General features: G+C 37.4%; 1 protein-coding gene across 1 annotated transcript in view; it reads left to right on the forward strand.

Moving 5' to 3' along the window:
• Window positions 1-15,544, forward strand: part of LOC135225888 (ligand of Numb protein X 2-like) — a 668,030-nt gene that overhangs the window by 30,126 nt on the left and 622,360 nt on the right. The window lies entirely within an intron of this gene.

Here is a 15,544-nt window from a genome sequence, read left to right on the forward strand (position 1 = left end):
AATAATAATAATAATAATAATAATAATAATAATAATAATAATAATAATAGATACCACATTTCAGCCAAAGATTATTTTCGTAACATAAAAGGTAAACAAGAATTGTCGATGTGAAGCCAGTTTGGTAGCATTGTCTTCTCTCCGAGGAATGAATGGGAAGGCTTATAGGCAGATCTCAGGCCTAGGGTCTTATTAAACCCGAAGAGAGGTTATGGGCGTGACTAGCATGAATCAGGTGGGCGGGCGGTAGAAGTCGCTGGTGAAATCCAATAATTACACCTGTCCTGAATCCGATGATTATTGGCGTTAATGGCTTAGGCCCTTTCATTATCCCATAAAGCGATGACTTGCAACGAGTCATTGTATCATCTAGAGAGAGAGAGAGAGAGAGAGAGAAAGAGAGAGAGAGAGAGAGAATGTTTAGCCAACAATCCAGTAAGAGACGGAGTTGCTTAGGAAAGGTATGTGTTATCAATTTCTTTCCTTTTATCTTCTCTGTGTACCATTTTTATCATTCTTTTTTTTTATACGTTTTATCCCTAGCTAAAGTAACTTAAGAATAATTAGTTGATTTAATCGGTAAACAATATCCTTCAAATAGCCCTAAACAAATTTCAGAAGAAACTTATCGTAAATCTAATAGAATTTGTCTCTCAGTAAGATAAGTATTATCAGACTTTCTTAGATGATTTCTGGGTAGTTTTTAATTCCATAGAGTTGTGAGGAACTTTCTTTGGCGGGATAAATGTATAGTGCTAGAAGTAATCATGTTATATAACTTCGCCTGGTCGGTAGGTACTGGTAAATTTGGATTGTTCGTAAACAGACTAGCTTTGGGAACAGTGGTAGGTTTCAGGTTTGTTATACAAACATACACACGCTCGCACACTCACAGTGTACAGGGAAACGGTGTAATATTTGAGATATTCATATACATACATAGAGTTACAAATGTCCTTTAATATCCAATGCTACCTCGATTGATAGATTTTCAAATATGTTAACCGAAGGGGAATTTTTTTAATTGATAATAATTTCGTCCTCTCGTGGGTTCGAACCAGCGCCCAGCAGACAGAGGAGAAATCAGGACTTCAGTTTCCTCTAATAGGGGGAATGGCTTCATAGAATAAATAAAAAAAAAAAGCCCTTGTCAGCCACTTATTCACCTATAACTGTCTTGCAACATCTTATTTGTAGTCCCCATCTCCAGCGGTCTTTCCATTCTTCATCCTCTTGATTATTCTCCTAATGTCCTTCAAAATGACCTCCATGACCTCATATTGACACTAAACATTCCGCTCTTGTCATGAAGCTCTGTCACACTTCTGTCGCAACAGTTAATGTATCTTCAAAATACTCATTCCATTAACTCTTTACTTTTAATTATTATGAGGCAACGTCTCTATTTGCATTATATATTCTGAGATCCATCGGTTCATTAACCTTTCTCCCTGGGTTTGCTGCTTTTGTAGAACAGTTTCTTATTCTCCATCAAGTTATTGTTCACCTTCTCCCCTCTGTTCTTTTTTTATTATTTTTTAACTGATTGACTCTTGTCTACCTCTTCCTTTTCCCTTGATTGACATATCTCTCGTTCTTTAGGCATGATACATATATATATATATATATATATATATATATATATATACATATGTTTGTGTGTGTGTATATATATAGGTATATGTATATATACATACATACATGCAATACTTCAGGAAAACCGAAGACATGATTGAGATAGACAGGATTTATTTGCTAAGAAACGTTTCGCACAGGAACTTAAAGCATCATCAGATATTTATTTCACAGAAATAAATATCTGACTCACCACGGAACCGAACCCTGGGTCTTTCGAGTGAGAATCCAGGGCATTAGCGATCTGGACGCACAGGTCATAAAATTGTTTATTTATTTATTTGTTATTTATTCATTTATTACGACTAGCCTTTGCCAGTTAAAAGTACATAAAAATTAGTTGCTTCAATCCACTATTTCTTCTCTTTAATGAAAAATTAAGATTTATGATTAATTCTGTTTTCAAGGACTTTCGGAACTTTTTTTTTTTTCTTAAAGTCTGTCACCACCTACGGATTCGATTCTGACACTTGGTTACGCCGCGTTCTTGTAAGCCTGAAAAAACAAGAGGTAAAGTGAATACCAAGCGAATCTCGAGGAAACCGATTAATCTATGGCTTTTCCACGAATTAGTCTTACATTTCATCGCCATCCACAAAAAAAAATAAATAAAAAATAAATAGATAAATAAAAAAATCATCATCTTATGTTGCTTATTATTTTCATTTGGGGGGGGGGGGGTGGGATGGGAGCCATCCTTTTTTTCTTCTTTTTTTTTGTCCTCAATAATCATCTTTGTCGAGCCATCATCATCGTCATACTTTATTCCTCTTTTTTAATTTTTTTTTATGAATACTTTTTTCGAGCCGTCATCTTCTTCTGCCGCCTCCTAATATTTCCATTATTCTCTCATTTCGAGAAACATCTCATTTTTCTGACGGTGGTGGTTTGTGGGAATTTCGTGCCGTGCTTTTGGGCAAGACTCCGCCGTGCATGACTGACTGACTGACGGTTGCCTCATGCAATCAGGCAATTTGCCAGGGTGAAATCGCTAAATACCTTAATATTTAGACACGACACATACACACACACGCATATATATATATATATATATATATATATATATATATATATATATATATATATATATATATATGCATTTTCCAGGGCATACCTCCGTCGTCGTATCGACGTGAAACGTCGCAATTGCTCTTTTGTGTGATCTAAAGTTCATTTGATTGAATGCTGCTCGGATAGTTTTTTTTGTTTTTTTGTTTTTTGAAACATTGAATATTTTGTTTTTTTTGTTTTTTTTGTTTTTTGAGACATTGAATATTTTTTTTGAGACCTTGAATTTTTTATTTTGAGACCTTGAATTTTTTTTGAGACCTTGAAAATGTCCGGAATTTGAGTGATTGTTTGGCCAATACAAAGAAAAAGCTTGTTGAGATATGCAAGTAGCTTTTTTTTTTTTGTTTATTGTTCACTCTGTCTTTGTTTCAGATGTTCAGTGTTAGTTTGATTGTCATTTCCGCTTGGTTTTTTGTGTGTGTGTGTGGTGTGTGGGTGTGATATATAATATGTATATATATGTGTATAATATAATGTATATATGTGTGTATATATTATATACAAACCAAGCAGAAATGACATTGTCACTATCAAAAATTAAATTTTTATCTATTCTCTAAAATTTTGAAATATCACATAGCTAAATACCTTAATATTTAGAACACACACACACACACACACACACACACACACACACATACACACACACATATATATATATATATATATATAATATATATATATATATATATATATATATATATATATATATATTATGTTCCAAATATTGAGTTACTTAGCTATGTGATATTTAAATAGTTAGACAAATAATTTAAGTGAAAATTACATTTCTGACTGACTGTGGAAAATGTTAAGTTTGTTGTAAAACTGAAAAAATTAAATTTTGAAATGTCGAGATTAGACTCAGAATTTGATTTTTCTAGAGAGAAAGGAAACTTATGTTATTTTGCAGTGAAAAAAATGAAAAAAGAAAGAAAAGAAATATATATCTCCTTGTTTTTGTTGACTGACATTTCACCTCAAAAAAAAAAATATATATATATATATATATATATATATATATATATATATATATATATATATAATATATATATTCATTTATATGTATATGAATATAGAGGTGAAATGTCAGTCAACAATACAATGAGATATATCATATTTTTCGTTTCCTTTCTTTTTTTTTTCACTGCAATAGAACATAACTTTCCTTTCACTCCAGAAAAATCAAATTCTGTCAAAAATTGAATTTTTTACTTAAATGATTTCTCTAACTATTGAAATATCACATAGCCAAGCTTCTCAATATTTGGAATATACATATATATATATATATATTATATATATATATATATATATATATATATTATATATATATATATATATATATATATATATATATGTATATATATATAATATATAATATAATATATATATATATATATTTGTGTGTGTGTGTGTATGTGTTTTGTTGTTGTTGCTGTTGTTGTCATGTAGTGTTTCAACTATCCTTTCTTAGCTCTCTCATATTCCTGTATGTTTTCATCTTGTGCTTTTGAAAGAAGAGCCTATTTCGCAATTTACTTCAGTGCCTCAGACTGTGTCACTTTTGCAGATTTAATTTCGCGACAAAACGTTGTTACGAAATTACAGTTTAACGAATATTCCATTAAATGTTTTTTTTTTTCTTAACACAAGCACAAATTCATATTATATTTCGGCCTTCTCTCTCGCGTTTTTTTGTTTCGTTTGAAATGATGTTTTTTTTATCTGTTTGTATTTTCACGGGGCTTTCATATTATTTTGTATTTATATGGAAAGGCAGCGCTCGGTATTGTAAACATCATAGGTTTTGTAAGTTTGTTGTGCTTGGCTGGCAAAACATCTTTTGTATGATATGTCACATGCGTTGTTATTGTGTCTTGACAACATTCTCTCTCTCTCTCTCTCTCTCTCTCTCTCTCTGTCAAGGATACTGCAATTTAAGAACTGCACTTGGGCTTTCCTACCTACCTACCTACCTGCCTGGAACCACTCGTTGTATATCATTAGACCCATCTGCATATTCCTCCTCTTTCAGCCTGTGTTTGCAAGTTTCGTCCTTCGGGAGTTTTTGTTTGTTTTTCCCCCTAAATCAGTCGTTTCAAGAAGAAAAAGATCGGTCATTCCGGGTGATCGGTCAGAATCAAGGCCCTGGAATTCCTATGCTAAAGTCTCTCTCTCTCTTCTCTTTCTCTCTCTCTCTCTCTCTCTCTCTCTCTCTCTCTCTCTCTCTCTCTCTCTCTCTCTCTCTGTGTGTGTGTGTGTGTGTGTGTGTGAATTCTGTCGGTCGCTCATGTCATTATCAGCAGACGAATGGGTTCCTGGTCCATTACATCCCAAGTCACTAATGAGAGAGAGAGAGAGAGAGAGAGAGAGAGAGAGAGAGAGAGAGAGAGAGAGAAAATTCATGGAAGGGCGTTGAGTTCTTCCTATCTGTTAACCAGGAGAGAAATAGCGAGGGGGTAAATCCTTAAAAGAATAATGTGCTACCACCGAGTACGAGAGAGAGAGAGAGAGAGAGAGGAAAGAAGCCCGCTCACCCACTTCCAGGAGAATGTCGCAGTTGTTTCCAGACAATCATCTTTAATTACGTATAACGTCAAATTGTGATCAATCCCCTGCTGGTATGATTCGTCAGGATCGATTAACACCCATCAGTTCTTCTCGTTTCATCTTGATTGGTCATTAGAGAAGGGTGATTAGGAGCTAATCAGCTGGATAAGATGATTCGGCGTCGCCTTGGTATTGGTGGATAATATGTACTTACATACATGCATACATACAGGGCCTTATTTATGAATGCTTGTGTGGGGATTTTGATTACTGATAATTCTCAGTAACTGGTGTTATAGTATGGGAAGTATCTTACATATACATACATACGTACATCCATACATGCATACATAGTACATATACATACATACATACATACATGTACATACATATAGCAAAGTTAAACACTGTATCCGTGTACTAGAATATTATGTTGTAGGAAGCCCACTAAAATTTGGAAAAAATTGAAAGTTTATATTTGATATAACATACATACATACATGGGCTTATTTGTGAATGCTTGTATGTTTTCTTAACTACTGTTGTTTTTTTCAGTTACCGAATGTAGCTATAATATTATTCACGGTAAAGAAAGAATCACATTTTCTGATATGTTTTCTTGTGACGCCAGATTTGGTAGCCATACCAATTAATCAAGCAATCTATTTTTTTCTATGAATATCCAGTAGTGTTTAAGAATAGCTGATGGTATTTTTTAATATGCGTTTCAGGGGACGACATTATTTTTTTATTATTATTAATTATGACGTTCTTAAGCTGTATACAAAGACTTTAATTTATTTGATTATTGATTTATTTTGTATTTATTGTATCATCTACCGATATTTTTGTATTGGCTTATTATTGTAATTCTGTTGTTAATGATTAGTTTATGCGTATATTGGTCTGGAGAATATTATCAGCATGAATTATTTATTTTTCTGACATTCTGTCATAAAACCAAGAACTTAATTATTATCAGGTGGAAAAGGTTTTACAAGATCCAACGTCCAAATACATTTAATGGTTTGAGACTGAAAAAGGGGAATTGATTCTTGTAAAAAAAAAAGTTTATATAGTTTTTGTGGTAGATAATTAGTAACAGTTTTTTAGGTAAAGATTTAATTAATGTTGAAAATTGGAATGCTGTGCAGCGAATGAATTAATTAAAGGGTTCCGTAAAAAAATAGATATTGAATAACATGAAAGATTTCAAGATTGCTTTCAAATACTGAGGTATTTGACCGCTTAACATTTCGACAGTTAGAGAAATAATTATATATGCGGATAAGAATTAAATTTCTATGACGGTGGGAATGTTAACCTTAGTGTAAAACTAAAAATATATATAAATCTGGAAATGGAGAAATTAGATTTCAGAATTTGATATTTCTGGGGTGAAAGGTAGAATTATGTTCTTTTTCAAAAAAATAAAAAAAATATGAATAAATTTATAAGATAATTGAAAATGAGAAACCTCATGTTTTGTTCATTGCCATTTTACCAGGTGAAATGTCATTTCAAAGTAATGCAAAGTAATATACAAGGTATTACATAGCTGACTTGGAAATGAGTCCACGTGCACGAATATACAGTTTAACAACACGCAAACTTCTGAAAGGTCCGTGGTTCGATCCTGCACTGTCCCTCTAGTCAACCAGTATCAAGTGGGAGTCAATCAGTAAATGGGCTAGCTAGCAACTTCATCCTCATATCTGTTGCTATATATATATATATGTGGTCTTTGAAATGAGAGTCCAGGGCGTTAGCAATTCATCCGCACAAGTCATGTCACATCACGTATTAAGTTACAAATGACCTTTAATATCCAATTCGCTCTACATCTGAATTTATATATTTTCATATTATGTTAACCGAAGAGGAATTTTTTAGTTGATAACAATTTCGTCCTCTCGTGGATTCGAACCAGCCCACAGAGGAGAAATCAGGTCGGTAGGGTCACTGAAGTCCTGATTTCTCCTCTGTGCGCTTGTTCGAATCCACGAGACCACGAAATTATTATCAACTAAAAAATTTCCCTCGATTAACATGTGTGAAAAATATATTAATTCCGAGGTAGAATGAATTGGACATTAAAGGACTTCTGTAGCTTAAAACACACACATACACACATATATATATATATATATATACATATACTTTATATATATGATTATATATATATGGTCATCTATATATAGATATATATATATATATATATGATATTGTGTATAATATATATATAATATGTTACAGGAGATCTCTCAACCTGTAAAAAAAAAGTAACGAAATAAATAGGACAGGTAATCATTTTGTTTATCCGCTTTTTATTATGGGATCGTGACGTCGTAAACCGACTTCCTATCGCTTCGTCGGCCTCTGTTTTACGGTTTAATTGCTCGCTCTCGTGTGTGTGTGTGTGTTTTTTTTTCTGTCTGTCCAGAACATGCAGTTATATGTAATTATATAGTGGGTGTGCTGGGTCCAGTTTGACTTGATTTATTACGTCCTTTTAATTAGGATTAACAGGATGGCGGTGATCGAGGTTGCGACGTCGTTTGCTACGGGAGGAGGAGGAGGAGTGTAACTAGCCATCTTCCAGAAGGAACGCCTGGAGAAGGACCAAGTACAAATGGATACGATGCCTGTTTAGGCTGATGTATCCCCCCCGCCTCTAATGAGGCTGTTTGCGTCCAAGTCCCAGGTAATTGGAGGGAATTAACGACCCAGCGCTTTTAATGCTAAGGTCAGGTCGTAGGTCGTGAGGAGATGAGAGAGAAAGAGGGAGAGAGATTGAGAAAGAGAGAGAGAGAGAGAGAGAGAGAAGGGGTTTAGCAAAAGGGGGGGAGAGAGGGGGGAGGGGGTGGAGTTGTAATGAGGAGAGCAAAAGGTGAGGGAAAGAACATGTTGTGATGCCAAGGAGTGATGGCTTTCAAAATTAAGTGTGTGAAGGAATTTCTGCTTTTAAATGTGATCTCATCATCTGTGACCCCGCCCCCCTCCTCCTCCTCTTTGGGTGAATGGAAGTGATGCTTCGTTTGAAGGTTTTAAGCGAATTGATGAAAAGTGAGAATGTTTTTTTTTTCCTGGATGAATGCTTTGCGTATATATATTCATGTGGTGGTTGTATTTTGAGAGTATTTATAGCCGTGAACGACAGGGTAGTATTAATTTTAACATTTTTATATTTAGATTGAAAGCCATTGTGACATATATCTATCATCGTCTAAAGAGACGGTACTAGACTTCATGAACGGGAAACGGTGTCTTCAGTAACAGTAAGGGAAGAAGTCTCCGTAGAAGAAAAATAATTAGGGAAGGTAGAGAGAGGGACGGGTTGGTGGTAGGCGCCAAGAAGAGGCCTGGTGAGTGGGGGTAGGGGGAGGAGAAGAAAGAATGAAAGAAAGAAAGAAGGAAGAAATGACCGAAAGACCGAGAAGAGGAGGAGGGAGAGGAGAGGAGGAGGGCGCCCTCCAAACCACCAGACGCCCTGTGGGACTCCTCCAGAAGAAGAAGAAGGAGGAGAGAGTCTCCGATGCAAATTGGATCCCTCCCTTGCGGAACGCCATTTGACCCTAACTTCGAGATCGAAAACCCCGATACTACGATCATGGGGCACGGTTGAGCTGGGGCTGGCTGGCTCAGGGCTGGCGGTTGGTGTTCGATGTCTTTTGGGGGCGAGGAGGAGAATAATAATGCCCGGGCACGACCATGTTTTCGGATGTGGATGCGGGGATTTGTATCAACTACTTTTGAGGACGAGGGTGGGAAGCTGCCCCCCCCCCCCCCCCCCGACCCCCGCCCCTCCTGGGGTCCTCCTCACTAGACGTCGTCGTCGTGTTGGATGAGTTTGGATGAAAGCAGGAACGACGGCGGTTCGGGATCGTGGCTGTTTTAAGCTGGTTGGGATTGGAAAAGAGAGGGTGTGTGTGTGTGTGTATTAAAGGAAGGAGGCGGGGTGAGAGAGAGAGAGAGAGAGAGAGAGAGAGAGAGAGAGAGAGAGATGCTGTAAGGCGGATGTTGAGATGCACGAGTCCAACCGCATCTTCCCGCCATTCAGACCGGGTCCTGTGCTGCCCTTTCAGCCCCTGTTTTGTTTGGCTTACATGGGATTCGTAAATCCCAGGTCCCCCCCCCCCCCCCCCCCCCCTCTCTCTCTCTCTCTCTCTCTCTCTCTCTCTCTCTCTCTCTCTCTCTCTCTCATGCGTTTTTCACGCCTGGCCGTCTTGTCAATAGCACATGAATAAAATGGATGCCATGCCCTCATATGTTCCTCTTTTACGGCACCGAGCCGGGAAAGACGGGCAGCCGTCGTGGCTGTGTATGTATAGTATTTGTGCAAGCACACACGCTACACCCTTGTTGACGTCGATCCAATAACATATAAATATCTCCTGTGGCCGAAACTCCCCTGCTCCACTGAGTCATAAGGAGGCTGGGCACCTTTAAGTCCATGGGAAAGACATTTTTATTGGTGGAGACCCCCACCTGAGGTCTCTCTCTCTCTCTCTCTCTCTCTCTCTCTCTCTCTCTCTCTCTCTCTGTCCCTGTAGCCCAGGGCCTTTTTAAGTTACAGTTGCAGCTGGCGAATGCAATATCGGAAAAGCAATCGAGTATGCTTACGACGCAGCCCTTTGATCTACGCTGGGAGAAATTTTCATTATTTTCGAGTGCTTTGGATCGAGTGGGTAGAATTGCAGCGTCTTGGGTTTCCGTCTCTTTTCTCTTCGTTTATTTACTGCACCTATTCTCCTCCTCCTCCTCCTCTCCCTCTCTCTCTCTCCTTCCCTTCTTTCCAGTGGGTGGGCGTGTCGTGTGTTTCGACAACGCAGCGTTTTTCGAGTCACAGAAGGAAGCAACGAGATTGTGGGGGTGGGGGGGGGGGGGTGTTAGGGCCAGATCATTTCGGAAGAGCAAGACGTGGGTGGGAAAAGGGGTAGGGGCTGGCGGGTAGGGGGGCACGGTTATGTCCTCCCTGGGCGAGGCAGAGGCAAGGTGATCATATTTTTTTCCCCTCCCTGCTTCACCTCATGAATTGAAAGTTGCGAGGGACAAAAGGGTTTTCGTATTTCAACCGAAAATTCACTTTGGGTGGGGGGCGGGGGGGGGGGGGAGGGGCGTTGTGTGAATGGGCCCTTCTCGCCTCTGGTCGAGTGGTTGTTAGGGCTTGATTCAGTCTACTCTTATTTTTCTTCCAACCCCTTCCTCTCTACTCGGGGTGTGTGGGGATTATCAAGGTTTTTTTTGTGAATATCAGATGATGTGTCGTTATTCATGCGTGAGCTTTCGTGTGTGTGTGTGTGTTTGTATGTGTGTGATGTCCTATTCTGCATTTCTCTTGACCTCCTCTTACTTCTTTCTCATGAACAACATATTCTTTGGAAGCTTGAATTTCTAGTCAATGGCCCTTTTGGTGGGCTTGTCCCATTCGAATAGGGTTCATATTCTGAATAATGATAATGAATAAAAGAGAGAGAGAGAGAGAGAGAGAGAGAGAGAGAGAGAGAGAGAGAGAGAGAGAGAGAGAGAGAGGAAGGAGAAGAAGAAGAAGAAGAAGAAGAAGAAGGTTGATTCAATAATGATTACACTTCTTAATAAATACCAATTGTTATAAGAGAGGTTATGGTATGGATAAACTATTTTTTTAAAGATTGCTTTCTGGTGTGAGATTGGGAATATCATTTGGAGGTAATCTGTTTGTCTAATTGTTTATTAGAATAGACAGACTATGAATTCTGACACTCTAGAATAATAGCCTCACGCTTTCGCTTCCTAAAATTGTAGTCTGTTGACTGGGGGAGGTGACACCTCTAAATCACTGTAACATTTGAACCTTGAAAGAGTACGAGACATAATTGATATTAGCTTAACTAGGAACTTTGATTGAGGAAGTATAACTTAATATATTTAACGCAGATTTAACGAAAAGGCAAATATCATTGTCAGTATACAGGCTTGGAACACCTTGATTCATTGATTAAAATGGAATTAGAACCTAAATAGTAACCCCATAGGATTTTTTAAAATTTCTTTTAGGGTTTAAAATCTTGTAACACGTCGTTATTCCATTGAGGAGTGAGAGATGTGTATTTCTGGTGATAGAAGTTCACTCTCGACGTGGTTCGGAAGTCACGTAAAGCCGTTGGTCCCGTTGCTGAATAACCACTGGTTACATGCAACGTAAAAACACCATACAAACAAACAAACAAACAAACGTTGTTGTTGTGAATGTGTGGTTCTGTTTCTTTTTTTATCACTGCGTTTTCTATCATTGAAGTTTTATGTATATTTCTCATTTTCATGACTTCGTCATTTTTCTCATTACTGTTTCAAGTTTCGTACATCTTGATTAATCTGAATGCAGACTTCAGAAGGTTAATATTTGTATACACATAGTTGCATTTTATTTGAGCAAATACTTAAATTCCTCACACTTTTCCACTACTGTTTTGTTCACTTATATTTTTTTCCCTGGATTTTTGTTATTATCTTTCATTACCCAAAGAACAATTATATTATGACTAAAGAGATAATATTAATTATCTTTTGTTAACTTATATTTCCTTTAAATTTTTTTAGTGATCTTTCATTACCTGAAGAACATTTCTGCTATGACATATTTGGCATAAAGAAATGAATGAACTGACGAGAGGATACGATATTATATTACGATGACGAAGGAATGTGATAAACTTAAAAAAACCGAGGTGTGGGGCGGCGCGGTTTATGGGGGGTGGGGGTGACGAGACAACCCCCCCCATATGCTCTTTGATGTGGCCATCGAAGGGCCTCCTTTGTTGCAGCGGCAGAAGAAGATCCGTGCCCTTCGGTTCACCGCAGGATTTCTGAATAGGGAGACGAGGAATGGACGAGTAGGAGTCTGAATAGAATAGGTGGTTGGATAGAGAGGCTGCAATATCATCTAAAAAGAGGCTGCCATGAAAGATGGGATAGATAGGTGAGGATGAGTGAAAAGGGATATTGAATTATAGTTACAGTCGTTTGCAAGCGAGTCTTCGTTGTGAGGGGATACATTATGCGTTGCATTAACAATGTAGCACAGCTTATTCTTCTCGGAAGAAGTTCGTGCAACGATATTATAATTCTCAGATCGCCCAAGTTGTGCATAACAATACACTCTGGGAAAGTTTTAATGAAAAGCCCAGGCTGCGACGCAAACTCAGGAAGTTGTGAACAGCAGGAAAATAGAAGTGACCGCATGAGAGAAGCGGTGGTAGAAAGATGCGGATGAATGAGAAATAAAATATTCTAAGCCCTAAAGAAGGATAATGAAATGCACGAATGATAGAACCTTGAAATGATCGTTTGAAATGAAGCGCACAGGAAGATGCAGATGAGTGAAAAATGATATAATTTAAGACGTAAGGGCAGGACAATGAAATGCTCGAATGATGATGATGCATATGATAAATAAACAGCATCCAAAGACACTTGAGATCAAGATCTTCCCAGTCACATGAGATGAGTCTTGCAAAAGGCAAATGATTCTCTTTTGGTAATCCCGCACTATTACCGTTACTGTTGCTGCTGCTGCTAACACTACTACTACTATTACTACTCCTCCTCCTACTATTACTCTAACTAATACCCTACTTCTTCCCCCCTCGGGGACCTTAATGAGAACCCGTAATAAGCAAAAGGAAGGTGGGCGTTTCCCGCATTCCAGCCTTATCTCACCTGCATCTGCCTCGCCACCTTCTTGTCTCATTTCTTCTTCTTCTTCTTCTTCTTTTTCTTCTTCTTCTTCTTCTTCTTTCTCGTTTTTTACGTGACTGGAAAATAGCCCGCAGGCTTCTGCCTCCCTTCCTCTTACCTTGTTTTGTTTTCCGACTTGCAAGAGATAGTTTGTTTGTTTATATATTTATTTGATGTGGTGTGGCATCATCTTTTCTGATTGTTCTGGGAAGCAGGCTGTGTTGGAGAATCTCTCTCTCTCTCTCTCTCTCTCTCATACAGACACACAAACACACACACACACACACACACGCGCGCACACACACACACACACCCGTGACCGGGGTGGGACAGAGGGGTTGACATTCGTTAATAAATATTTACAATTCAGTCCATATATGATAATAAGGTTCGCGAACATGTATATACGTTCATACTTAATACCTATATCCGGCTTATTAGCCTATAATACATTTTTAATACGATGGACGAGTTTCTTATGAAATCGTATGAATAAGCTATTATAATATATATATATATATATATATATATATATATATATATATATATTTTATAGTCTTTGAGATTAATTTCAAGTGTTAGTAACCGTTTATAATTGACACTGTTGATGATATTTAGTTATGTGTTATTTGTTTTGTATATTGAACAACTGAAATACTAGCATATTCCGGATCGCGTATGAACAATATTTTATCATCGGTATGTGTTTGCGAAATGCTTTGTTGTGTCCCAGTTATTTCGCGAAATAATATTTAGTTCTGTTATGTCATTCTGTATATTTGTTACACGGAAAATATTGTATCACTTCGTATTTAGGAAACTAGCTGCATTTGATGTGTTGTTCATGAAAAAAATGAGTTTGCATTGCTTTGGTAAGATTTGTATATAATGCATCTGAAAATGTATATAATGTATACGTGTATATGTACATACATTATGCACGTGGGACAGACAGACGTAGGACAAAGAGTAAATTTAATTCACAGACAAGTAAAGATTTTTTTTTTTTTCAGAATTACGGAACATTTTCTTACAAAGATGAGAGACAAACGTCTGTTTTTCTCTTTAAAAGCTTTAATGAAGGATTGGAATATTTTCATCTCATATTAGCATGTCAGTGTATTGTTGTGTTAGGTACCACTCTTTGATGCTGGAGTAATAATAATAATAATAATGATTATAATAATAAATGGAGAAACAAATCCATAGTAATGTATGGGTACAAATATATTTAGAAATAAATGTCTGTAGAGATAATTTCTGAATATATTCGTACCCATACATTACTGTGGATTTGTTTCTGTGTTTCGAGACTCACGGTGCTATGTTCGTTTTTAAATAAATATAATAATAACAACAATAATTTTCTACCAATTGTAAACCAACCTTTCTTCAGTAACCTGTGCGTCAAGTATCTCAATAATAATTTTCATTGTAATGATGGTTGTTTTAATGAAGTTAGCGCAATAGCCATTATAATATGGTCTGTAATTGTGTGGTATACATCCACTGCCTCATACTTAATAAACCCCCCTCTCACCCCCAATGCCTGCTCCGTCCACCCCCCCCAAAAAAAAAAAAAAAAAAATGGAAAATGAATCAGGACAAAGGAAACAAAACGGAGCAACGAAACGCCTCGGAAAGAAAGACCTATAATCAAAAATGGCGCCTCTGCAGGTTGAGGGTAGCACACGAGAGAACGCCCCCCCAACAAGAGTTGTTAAGCCAAGGTCAAGTTCGTAGGTCAGGGGGAAAAAGGTCACGAGACCATTGCGTGGGAACGCACACAATCTCTGGCCGCTCCGTTGTCACGGGGTCACACGCCGCTGCTAGTGATTGCATGCCAAGGTGGTGCTTTGTTTTATTTATATATATATATTTTTTTTTGATTCGTGCTTTGTGGTTATGCAACGCCATCTCGTAGGGGGGTAGTAGTGCCGTCAGTGCACCTCACGCGGTGCACTGCAGGCATTAATGAAGGGTCTTTGCATCGTCCCTTCCATGACCCCTAGTTGCAACCTTTTTCATTCCCTTTTCTGTGCCTCCTTTCATATTCTCTTTCTTCCATCTGAATTTCCACCCTCTTCTAACAATTGATTCGTAGTGCAACTGCTTTGAGGTTTTCCTTCTATTGCACTTTTCAAACCTTTTTTTCTGTCAATTTCCCTTTCAGCGCTGAAAGATTCATTGGTCTAAGCGCTTCGCCTTTGACCTGGATTCTATATTCTATTCTATCTTGTGCAACACCGACCTAAGAGGAAGAATGCATTTTGCTCTAGTAATAAGAGGTTTTTTGTTACATCTCACTAACCCATCCTTCTAAAAAACTGGGTATCAGGCCTGATTTTTCACCACGTGACCAAAAACCGGATGTAATTATGGCGCATGGTTACACGTTTATTTTATAAACACCTGCAAGGGTCATTTTGAAAGCTCATTTAAGATTTCGTGCGAAGGGTGCTTACAAAGGATTTTATTATTAATTTATTAATTTATTTTGTCCTTTAAATAAGTGAATAAAGGTATAAGCCACGAAGGAAAAATAAACAACGGAGTTTCTGCAAGATCT

Source organism: Macrobrachium nipponense, chromosome 13 (genome assembly GCF_015104395.2).
Source record: "Macrobrachium nipponense isolate FS-2020 chromosome 13, ASM1510439v2, whole genome shotgun sequence".
NCBI classification, from domain to species: Eukaryota; Metazoa; Arthropoda; class Malacostraca; order Decapoda; family Palaemonidae; genus Macrobrachium; species Macrobrachium nipponense.